The sequence below is a fragment of the Salvelinus sp. IW2-2015 genome, unplaced genomic scaffold (genome assembly GCF_002910315.2).
Source record: "Salvelinus sp. IW2-2015 unplaced genomic scaffold, ASM291031v2 Un_scaffold5613, whole genome shotgun sequence".
NCBI lineage: Eukaryota > Metazoa > Chordata > Actinopteri > Salmoniformes > Salmonidae > Salvelinus > Salvelinus sp. IW2-2015.
Window position 1 is genome coordinate 43,142 of NW_019946878.1, and position 11,822 is coordinate 54,963.

Here is an 11,822-nt window from a genome sequence, read left to right on the forward strand (position 1 = left end):
TGATTGGTAACACTTTAGAATAACTCATAATTAACACATTATAAATGCTTATATATGTTGATAAATGATAGTTGATGTTTTGACAGACAGACGGATGTCCTTACCCTGTGGAGGCGTACTGGGAGGCTGAGGAGGTGTTGAGGCCTATAGGGTTGGTCCTCTGAGGAGAGGGAGGGGTTCTCTGCATCCAGCAGTCTGGGTACCTGATCACCAGCCTGGTGCTCTCCAGCTCCACCCCCTGGACAGGAGGACAAACTGCAGGCGCAGTCCAAATACATACAATTGAACCTAAAGCATATTCCCAAAAGTACAATGGAACTAATAACATTGTCACAAAAGTGAAGACAATTTCCAGACCTAAATGAACAATGAAGATTAAACAGAATATCAGACAATAGAATGTTACCTGTGAGAGAGAGAATCTCCAGATGTGCCATAATATTTCCCTCTGATCTGTTAATAAGATGAACTTGTACATAGCTGAGTCACTCTCTCTCAGGTCTGTGATTGTCAGGGTGTGGCCATTCTTCACATCTCTATGCTACGACACACAACCTTTGTAGTCTGGGTCATCACTCAGACTCACAGGATTCCAGACAGCATAATTATTTTGTGAACCAAAAGGTTGTTGTCACTGTATAACCTCTGGGATATGAGTAAGAGCATGACAGCTCCACTGTGGACCCCTTCAAGGCACAGACACTCTGAGTGGTGTATGTCACTCTCCAGCCATTCTGCCTCAGTACCACAACACAATGGTATCAGAATTAAGCCAAGGCCAATTGTCTCACACTGAAGGTAGGGTTTGTCCACACTTGGTTGCCATAGTTGCTGAGTTGAGTGTGAATGGAAACCACAGATAAGTATCACTCAGTGAGGTGTGAAAGATAACTCTTTAAAGTGAAGTGGAGACTCCTAACAGAACACACCAGTATAACATTATAATTCTTAACCTTTTAGAAATGTCTGTAGATTGATAAACAGAGCAACTAAAAGATAAGAATGAGACCATACCTGCTACAGACCAGAGAAAGACCACCAACACACGTCCTGCTGTTATCAAGGCCATTGTTGCATCTCCCACCCTGCAGTCTTAGAAACATAAACAACAACTCACTCTATAGCTGGTGAATAACTCCACCTGATACATTGAAGAATAAACTGTAAATGGGGTACAGGACCTCATTACTGAAAATGAACCAGGCTCATATTGTGTTGTGTTGTATTGTGCTACATGGTTGTCTAGGTATTAACAAATTACCAAAACTATATTTCATTAAATGCAGAACCATGTTTATAATATCTTATAATGTGTTGCCTTGTCCCTCTGAGTTCTACATGGAACAGGTCAAAGTTCCATTTAGTCAGTTCCATTCATTCTATTCTACAAACCCATTCAATTTACACTTCTCATCAGCTGCATCAAAGTGGTACTGAAGGTTCCAGTGTTCTAGACTAGAGCTCCACCTACTGGCATCTCAACATTACTGCACCATCCTAATAATAATGTCCTCAATAATGTTGGGTTAATAACAACATAACAAACTGGAAAAACATTAGATAAACTAGTGAAAAACTCAACTGTATACTTGACAAAGTCACATTTAAGCACACACACACTATTGTCTGTTGTAGTAAAATATGCCACTATCATATTCTGTTACACTGTTGGACCTTGTGTACAACAGAGGAGGCTGGTGTGTAGATATATAGGAGGAAAGGCTCATTGTAATGGGAGCTGAAATAGAATTAATCAAAACTGTGACGTGTGATGGTTAAATACTGACTGACTGACTGATCTACAAATCACCTTGCATGATAAATAACTACTTCATATTATTTGTAGATCAGTCAGTCTCCACTCACCTTTAATGTCGCTGCAATGTCAAACACGGCCACATTTTCAAGCTCGACAACCAATGATGAGATACAATATTCGTTTTTTCTTCTTCGGTTTTTCAAGTTAACAGACGATAAAGAATGACAGGCAAAGCTGCAAAATTTAGAATAAATAACATTTTGTATGTATTGTCTTAAACTTTTAGCTTATTTACAACATGATGCATAAATTAAACTGAATCACACTTAATCTAAAGTAGATAATAATTAATAATTTCACAACAAAAACGAGTAATTATGCTATTAATATTCCTTCTCATAAATGCCATAGCTCAATGTCTGACAGCAATACAAAAGTAAAATAATTTGACCACATCAACATAATCTATCCAATTTATCATGAATTTACATAATTATCATTACAAGGAAAGAGAAATAAACTCCACATTTACTCAAAAGTTAAAGCTATGTAAAACATTCTGGATATGATAGCAATATGATAGCAGGAAAATAGGTCAAATCAAATTAAATTGTATTTGTCACATTCGCCGAATACACAGGTGTGAATCTTACAGTGAAATGCTTACTAACAAGCCCTTAACACAATGCTTTAAGAAGTTTTGAGAAAAAAAAATAATAATAAGTGTGTTACGATCCCCAGTTTCTGTGTTGTGGTTTGTCTATTTGTATCTGTGGATTTTAGGAAATGGTTTCCTGGATTCCCCTAAGCAGCTGATTGGTCAGCCCCATTGCAGATTGGAGCTGACCCGCCCTCTCGTCAGGATACCGCTGTCTTTAATTACCGACTCCTCCTGCAGCTATTAAAGCCAGTGTTCCTTTTTTGGTGAAGAGAGCTGATGGTTATGTCCTGTATTTTGGTTAGTGTTGCTGAAAGAGAGCTGATTGGTTATGTTCTGTGTTTGTTGCTGGGAGCAGCTTTGGTATGTTCTGTGTTAGTTTGTTGCTCAGTCAGATAGAGCTTATTTGATGTTCTGTGTTTCTCATTTTTTTTGTGAAATTTTTTGTAATATTCTGTTTAATTTCTTCCCAGGGGGGAAGGGAAGGCACCTAGGAGTGTTTAGGCAAGAGGCCCGCGGGCATAAATAACCCGTAGTATTACTGTTTATACACACTAGCTAAGACCTGGGCAGACCACCCCCTGTATTTTCGTTAGCGCACCAGGTGGTGCTAAGTTAGAAAAGTAGTTGGTAGGCAGGTAAGGTAGGAGAGGGGCTTTGACATTTACTTTGCTTTGGCTCCGTCCAGACCCTTTTCCCCAAATTTACCGTGTGAAGGAATAAATTCACTGTAAACTGTAAATTGTCTGCCTTTGTCATCCTTAATCGCACTACAGTCCCATACCGCTTTCACTCCACGGGGAGTTTAGTTGTGGCAGGGTGTTGCGTTCCCTTTCCGAGAGGCGTATGTAACAAGGTGTTAAGTAATAAATAGATAAGTGGAGAAACGACAGTCCATCATTACTTTAAGACATGAAGGTCAGTCAATACGTAACATTTCAAAAATGTTACGGAGTGTGGTGTCAGGAAAATAACCTCACACTCAACGTCAACAAAACAAAGAAGATGATTGTGGACTTCAGGAAACAGCAGAGGGAGCAACCCCCTATCCACATCGACGGGACAGTAGTGGAGAAGGTGGAAAGTTTTAAGTTCCTCGGTGTACACATCACGGACAAACTGAATTGGTCCACCCACACAGACAGCGTTGTGAAGAAGGCGCAGCAGCGCCTCTTCAACCTCAGGAGGCTGAAGAAATTCGGCTTGTCACCAAAAGCACTCACAAACTTCTACAGATGCACAATCGAGAGCATCCTGTCGGGCTGTATCACCGCCTGGTACGGCAATTGCTCCGCCCACAACCGTAAAGCTTCCAGAGGGTAGTGAGGTCTGCACAACGCATCACCGGGGGCAAACTACCTGCCCTCCAGGACACCTACACCACCCGATGTCACAGGAAGGCCATAAAGATCATCAAGGACAACAACCACCCAAGCCAATGCCTGTTCACCCCGCTATCATCCAGAAGGCGAGGTCAGTACAGGTGCATCAAAGCAGGGACGAGAAACTGAAAACAAGCTTCTATCTCAAGGCCATCAGACTGTTAAACAGCCACCACTAACATTTAGTGGCCGCTGCCAACATACTGACTCAACTCCAGCCACTTTAATAATGGGAATTGATGGAAATTATGTAAAAATGTACCACTAGCCACTTTAAACAATGCCACCTAATATAATGTTTACATACCCTACATTACTCATCTCATATGTATATGTATATACTGTACTCTATATCATCTACTGCATCTTGCCATCTTTATGTAATACATGTATCACTAGCCACTTTAAACTATGCCACTTTATGTTTACATACCCTACATTACTCATCTCATATGTTATATACTGTACTCTATATACCATCTACTGCATCTTGCCTATCCGTTCTGTACATCACTCATTCATTAATCTTTATGTACATATTCTTTATCCCTTTACACTTGTGTGTATAAGGTAGTAGTTGTGGAATTGTTAGGTTAGATTACTTGTTGGTTATTACTGCATTGTCGGAACTAGAAGCACAAGCATTTCGCTACACTCGCATTAACATCTGCTAACCAGGTATGTGACAAATATAATTTGATTTGATTTGATTTGAGCATAAAGAATTTTTTATCAAAATGCATTTTTTGGGCAGAAATGCCTTCTGCAACATGTGAACTTTCGTTTGCCTTAATAACAAACTTGTATACCATCTGTAAATACGAATAGAATTGTTAACCTTTCTGCGCACAGATCCCGATTACGGTAACATTTCCCTAAACAACCGCTGAATTGCAGGGCGCCAAATTCAAAAATATAACAAAAAATATTTATAATCATGCAATCACAAGTGAAATATACCAAAACACAGCTTAGCTTGTTGTTAATCCACCTATCATGTCAGATTTTGCAAATATGCTTTACAGAGAAAGAAATCCAAGCTTTTGTGAGTGTATCAATCAATGCTACAACAGCTAGCCCCAAATTAGCATGGTCACGAAAGTCAGAAAAGCAATAAAATTAATCGCTTACCTTTGATAATCTTCAGATTTTTGCACTCACGAGACTCCCAGTTACACAGCAAATGTTCTTTTTGTTTGATAAATATTTATTTTATAACAAAAAAACACCATTTGGGTTGCGCGTTATGTTGAGAAAACTACAGCCTCGTTCCGTTCGACGAAAATTCCAAAAAGTATCCGTAATGGTCGTAGAAACATGTCAAATGTTTTTTATAATCAATCCTCAGGTTGTTTTTAACAAACATATTCAATAATATTTAAACCGGACCGTAACCTATTCAATAAGAGAGAAAAGGAAAATGGAGAGCTCCCCTCTCGCGCGCAGGAACTATTCAGAGGACACCTGACTACTTTTGAAGAATCTCGTTCATTTTTCAAAATAAAAGCCTGAAACTATGTCCAAAGCCTGCTCACAGCATGAGGAAGCCATTGGAAAAGGAATCTGGCTGATACCTCTTTAAATGGAAGAAATACTGGCCAGGAAACACAGATTAAAAATATATATATATCACTTCGGGGTTATATTTTCTCAGGTTTTCGCCTGCAGAATCAGTTTTGTTATACCCACAGACAATATTTTGACAGTTTTTGAGTGTTTTCTATCCTAATCTGTAAATTATATGCATATTCTACGATCTGGACCTGAGAAATAGTCAGTTTACCTTGGGAACGTTAATAAAAAAAATAAAAAAAATATGACCCCTAGCGTCAAGAAGTTAAATCAGGAGCCTAGTTGGTTAAGCCACAGAGAAAGTCAGCAACCTTMCCCCTAGCCATGATTGTTTGAGATAATAAATGGACTGGACATGCCAAGAGATGAGKTCGGATTTGTCTGCCATGTAACATCCTTCTGTCTATTTGAGCTGGTCAGTATGTGTAGGTAATCCTTTCTCATGCTGCTTTTAAAAAATATATATCACGTAGTAGAACTGCATAAGTTTTGCGCTCCACTTTCTGGAGGACCGAGTTTTGAAATCAGTGGAATTTGAGTATGATTGCTAAGGGAGAAAACACCTGTCTCCGGATTACATCTTCAAACTAAGGGCAACCATGGCTTTCGTGACAGAGAGGGAGAAGTGTCCATCCATGTATCTAGCTAGCTACATTTTCAGATATTATATGTTTCTCATCAAGTTAAAGTGTACTAAAACAGTATGGGGATGAGGTTAGGTAGGATTTGAGGTGGGCTTATTCTTACAGATGGACCTATGTACAGCTGCAGCTATCGCTGCGGTTAGCTGCTCAGATAGCTGATTTAAGTTGTGAGGGAAATAAACAGTCTCAGCTTCAGCACGATTTTTTGCAATTCGTTCCAGGTCACTGGCAGCAGAGAACTGAAGGAAGACGGCCAAATGAGGTATTGGCATTTGGGGAGATTAGTGCGAATATACCTGCTGGAACGTGTGCTTACGCGTGGTGGTGTTGTTATTGTGACCAGTGAACTGAGATAAGGCGGGAAGCTTTTACCTAGCATAGACTTATAGATGACCTGGAGCCAGTGGGTTCTGGCGACGAATATGTAGCGACGGGCCAGCCCGATAGAGCATACAGGTCTGCAGTGGTGGTGGTATAAAGGTGATTTGGTAACAAACACGGATGGACACTGTGATAGGAACAGCTTCCAGTTTTGCCTGAGTAGAGTATTGGAAGCCGTATTTTGTAGATGGGACATCGCCAAAGGTGAGGATCGGCAGGATAGTCCATGTTTTACGAGGGTAATGTTTGGACGGCGTGAGTGAAGGAGGCTTTGTTGTGAAATAGAAAGCCGATTCTAGACGATAGGGGGACATTCAATACTGCGGAAGATGTTTTGGTACCCTCTCCCCAGATCTGTGCCCTCGCGCACAATCTGTTCTGAGCTCTACAGAGAACTCCTTCGAACCTCAGGCTTGGTTTTTGCTCTGACTTGCCACGTGTCAACTGTGGGACCTTATTAGACCCAGGTGTGTGCCCTTTCCAAATCATGTCCAATGAATAGAATTTTCCACAGTGGACTCAATGAAGTTGTAGGAGGCATCTCAAGGATGATCAAACTGGAAACAGGATGCATCTGAGCTCCAATTTGCAAGTCTCATAGCAAAGGGTCTGAACTTTTTTTTCTGTTTTTTTTTTTTAATACTTTCATAAAAATTCTAAAAACCTGTTTTTCGCTTTGTCATTATGGGTATTGTGGTAGATTGCTGAGGATTTTTAAATTTTTATTTTTATTGGTAAGATTAGTCTGTATGAACAAACATGTGTGTGTTGTACTACCTGTTCAAAAGTTTGGTCACTTAAGAAATGTCCTTGTTTTTGAAAAGAAATGCACATTTTTTTTGTCAATTAAAATAACATAAAAATTGATCAAAAATACAGGGTAAGACTTGTTAATGTTGTAAATGACTAATTGTTGCTGGAAATGGCTTGATTTTTAATGGAAATATCTACCATAGTCGTACAGAGGCCACAATGGCATGCCCAATTCGTGCGAGATGTGGTGGATGAAGAAGCACTTGTGCTGAGGAGAGCCTTCAGGCGAGAAAGGGTCTTCAGGGACCGGTTGGACCCACTGGCCTTCCCTGATGACCATCTATATGAAAGATACAGGTTTTCTGCAGATGGCATCAGGTATCTATGCAGACTACTGGGTCCCAGGATTAAGCACCGCACTGCACGGAGCCATGCACTGAGTGTGGAGCAAATGGTTTGTGTGGCTTGCGCTTTTTTGCTAGTGGAGCCTTCCTGTACTCAGTGGGGATGCAGAACAGCTGAACAAGGCCACAAATTTGCCGCACAATAAGGAGTGTGTGTCTGGCTATCAAGCATTAGCAGATGTCTTCATCTCCTTCCCTGGCCACAGAAGACTCTGTGACATCAAAGAGGAGTTCTATAGGATTGCAGGTAAGAGGATCTACAAATTACAGGACAACTGTAACACATAGTAGGATACTCATTACTTTGTGTGACAGGTTCCCCAATGTCATGGTGCAGTGGACTGCACACACATAAGGATAAAAGCCCCCTCAGGTGCCCATGAGGCCGATTTTGTGAATAGGAAATCCTTTCACAGCATTAATGTTCAGGTGAACATAACTTTTTGATATTGTCCATTGACGAACACTCTGCATTGCCAGTGATGTGCATTGATTGGTGTAATATTCCTCATCTTATGATTTCAGATGGTCGCAATGCTGACTGTGTGATCAGCAATGTTGTGGCAAAATGGCCCTGGCTCAGTCCATGACTCCAGAATCTTTCGGGCCTCTGAAATCTATCAGTGCCTATCACAAGGTAAGCCACACAACCCCTATTTATAACCATCATGGCTGTGTTCAAGAATATCACTGTGTTTTATGAGGTAGTAATGATGAGATTTTGTGTTGACAGGTGAATTCTCTGGTGTGTTGCTGGGAGACAGGGGGTATGGCTGCCAGCCTTTTCTCCTGACACCTTTCACAGACCCCCAGGAAGCACAGCAGGCCTACAACATGCCCATGCCAGGACCAGGGACCACGAGTTGAAATGACCTTTGGCCTCCTGAAGGCACGCTTTCACTGCCTTCACAAATTAAGGGTCAGCCCTGTTAGGGCATGTGATATTACTGTGGCTTGTGCTGTCCTCCACAATGTGGCCTGCCTGAGGAAGGAGAGGGCCCCAGAGTGCCACCAGCCATGGACTGGGACAATCCGGCAATCTTCCCTGATGACGACAGTGGTCGGCTGCTGAGGACCAATATGTGTTGAATTATTTTAGTTAGTATGTGTGCTTTCAATTTTGGTTAAATATGTCCTGCGGTGGCAGAGGAATTTGGGTTCGTTTTTTGACGAATTTGGCCTCTTATGATGTTTGTGCGGTATACTGTGTGTAATACAAGGCTGCAGGGACTACTGCATCCATTCATTTGTCTGTTCAGTGATGTGTATGGATTTGTCCTGCATTTATTTTAGTGTGCAGACATGCAGGGTGTGTTATATACAGACCTTTGAATGTGTATGTATCATTTTGTATAATATGCTTGGATTCTGGTGCTTTCCATCTTGTAGAGTCACTGTGACTTCAGTTTCGAAAGGAGCTGATGGTTTACCTGCTTTGTTTTGTCCTTATTCAATAAAGGAACATAATGTTACACATTGTGTTTTTATATTCATATGGAATGTGTATTTGTTTATATGACAGAGTACTAGGGCCACACTGAAGAAAAAAGGATAAAGTCGTAAATTTATGAGGCTGGTTCTTTCTGCAGAAAAGCTACATATTGTTTTTACAGTTTTGATACTTATGACAATGTGATACTTAATATTCTGGCACATCAGCATGTCTTTGTTTATGAAACCATACTGAAGTACAATTTCACGAAATGCCCCACATCTGTCATTTTAACAACGTCCTCCTTTAAAACACTGGTTACAATATTATGACTTGTGTTTTTTCCCCTCTGTGGCCCTAATATTCTATCTTATATATAGCCTTATAGTCTATGGGAACTGTAAATTATCTAATGATAGCAACATCATCTAAAAATCATTTTTTACCAAAATCATTGGAAATTAATGATCACAAACGTTTAAATATAACAGTGGGTCTAGTTATATGTGATAACAATGTATAGTGAGCAGTGAAATAACTATTGGTTTCCATTTGTGGTGACTGCTGACTGACATTAGGGATGAGATTAAATAGATCCTGGAATTTAGCCTGGTCTGGAGCAGGCTAGCTCCACAGAATAAATTCTCCATGGTAATTTATACCATAACATATCCTCCTGCCCCCTATCCATCTTTAGTGCAACCGGATTACGGATCAATTGAGCCAGGATCACCAAGATATCCTGGCTTAATCCCTTATCTAGTTTTGTGCAACAGGCCCCAGGTCGCAGTTGTAAATGAGAACTTTGTTCAAATGGCCTACCTGGGTTAGGGGGCAGCATTTTCACTTTGAATGAATAGCGTGCCCAAATTGAACTGCCTCCTACTCTGTCCCAGATGCTAATATAGCATATTATTTATTACTATTGGATAGAAAACACTCTGAAGTGTCTAAAACTGTTTGAATTATGTCTGTGAGTATAACAGAACTCATATGGCAGAAAACCTCCAAACAGGAAGTGGAAATTCTGGGGCTGGTTGATTTTCAACTGATCGTCTATTCATATCCCAGTAAGATATGGATCTGGTCGCACTTCCTACGCCTTCCACTAGATGTCAACAGTCAGTAGAACGTTGAATGAAGCCTCTAGTGTGATGTGGGGCCGGATGGCAGCTTATTGAGTCAGTGGTCTGGCAAGATGCAAGTTCGGTCATGCGCATTACTCATGATATCACCATGCGTTCCATTACTCTGTAGACAAAAGGAATGCTCCGGTTGGAACGTTATTGGATATATATGATAACAACATCCTGAAGATTGATTATCTACTTAATTTGACCAGTTTATTCGACCTGGAATATAACTTTTTGAAGTTTTCGTCCGAGTTCGCCTGGACCGGCGCCAGCGTTTGGACATGTGAACTAAACGTGCTAGCAAAAGTAGCTACTTGGACATAAATAATTTGACATTATCGAACAAAACAACAATTTATTGTCGAACTAAGATTCCTGGGACTGCATTCTGATGAAGATAATCAAAGGTAAGGAATATTTATGATGTAATTTCGTATTTCTGTTGACTCCAACATGCGGAGAAATGGTATTTGATATCTGAGCACTGTCTCAGATTATTGCATTATTGCTTTTTCCGTAAAGTTTTTTTAAAATCTGACACAGCGGTTGCATTAAGAACAAGTGTATCTTTAATTCTATGTAAAACATGTATCTTTCATCAAAGTGTATGATGAGTATTTCTGTTATTAGATGTGGCTCTCTGCAATTTCTCCGGATATTTTGGAGGCATTTCTGAACATGGCGCCAATGTAAACTAAGATTTTGGGATATAAATATGCACATTATCGAACAAAAAATACATGTTATTGTGGTAACATGATGTCCTATGAGTGTCATCTGATGAAGATCATCAAAGGTTAGTGATTCATTTTATCTCTATTTCTGCTTTTTGTGACTCCTATCTTTGGCTGGGAAAATGGCTGTGTTTTTTTTTTTACTGGTGGTGATCTAACATAATCATATGTTGTGTTTTCGCTGTAAACATTTTTTTAAATCGGACACGATGGGTTGATTAACAAGATGTTATCTTTCATTTGCTGTATTGGACTTGTTAATGTGTGAAAGTTAAATATTTCCCCAAAATATTTTTGAATTTCCCACGCTGCCTTTCAGCGAAATGTTGTGGGTGGGTTCCGCTAGCGGAACGTGTGTCCTAGAAAGGTTATGTCTTATGACTGGTGACTTCATTTTGGATCCTTCTAAAAAAACTGTTATTTGACCGGATTATATGGTGGGGACGCTATATTAAGAGGAAGAGAGAAAGCTGAAATCTTTGCCAGGGAACAGGGAACTGGATGAGGGATTCACATTTTACAAATAAAGTATTTCATCAATGGGAGAGGGGGGAAGGGGTCATTGCAGGTCAGACCCTACAATAGCCCTTTTAGTGTCTACAACTGATGTCGTCGTAGAGGCAATGGTGGCCGTCATAGGGCTGTCGACCGGGTGGTCCAGAAGGTTGTCAGACGGTGTGTATTCATGGAGTGGGTCAGGCGGATTGTCGAGTGGTCAGGTGGCTTGTCCCTGCTTTCCTGTATCCTTCCCCTTCGCTCTGTATCTCTAGGCTCGTCATTTACTCGGTCATATTCATCTTCAAGCATTACGCGACTATCAAGTAGGAAGATAACAAGGAGCGAGAGAAAAGACAGCAGAGAGGGGCAACCTGCTGACAGACAGTAGAAAGACCTGAGAAGAGATGGAGAGACAGTAATAAGTTACTACACATACTAGTGATAAGACATAAATTGACATTTGAGAATCTAT

General features: G+C 40.4%; 1 long non-coding RNA gene across 1 annotated transcript; it reads left to right on the plus strand.

Moving 5' to 3' along the window:
• The first annotated feature begins 8,109 nt into the window (after positions 1–8,109).
• LOC139026723 (uncharacterized) lies at positions 8,110–9,046 on the plus strand. The gene is made up of 2 exons (XR_011478642.1): positions 8,110–8,190; positions 8,287–9,046. It is a non-coding gene; the product is annotated as an uncharacterized lncRNA (long non-coding RNA).
• Positions 9,047–11,822: the final 2,776 nt, after the last annotated feature.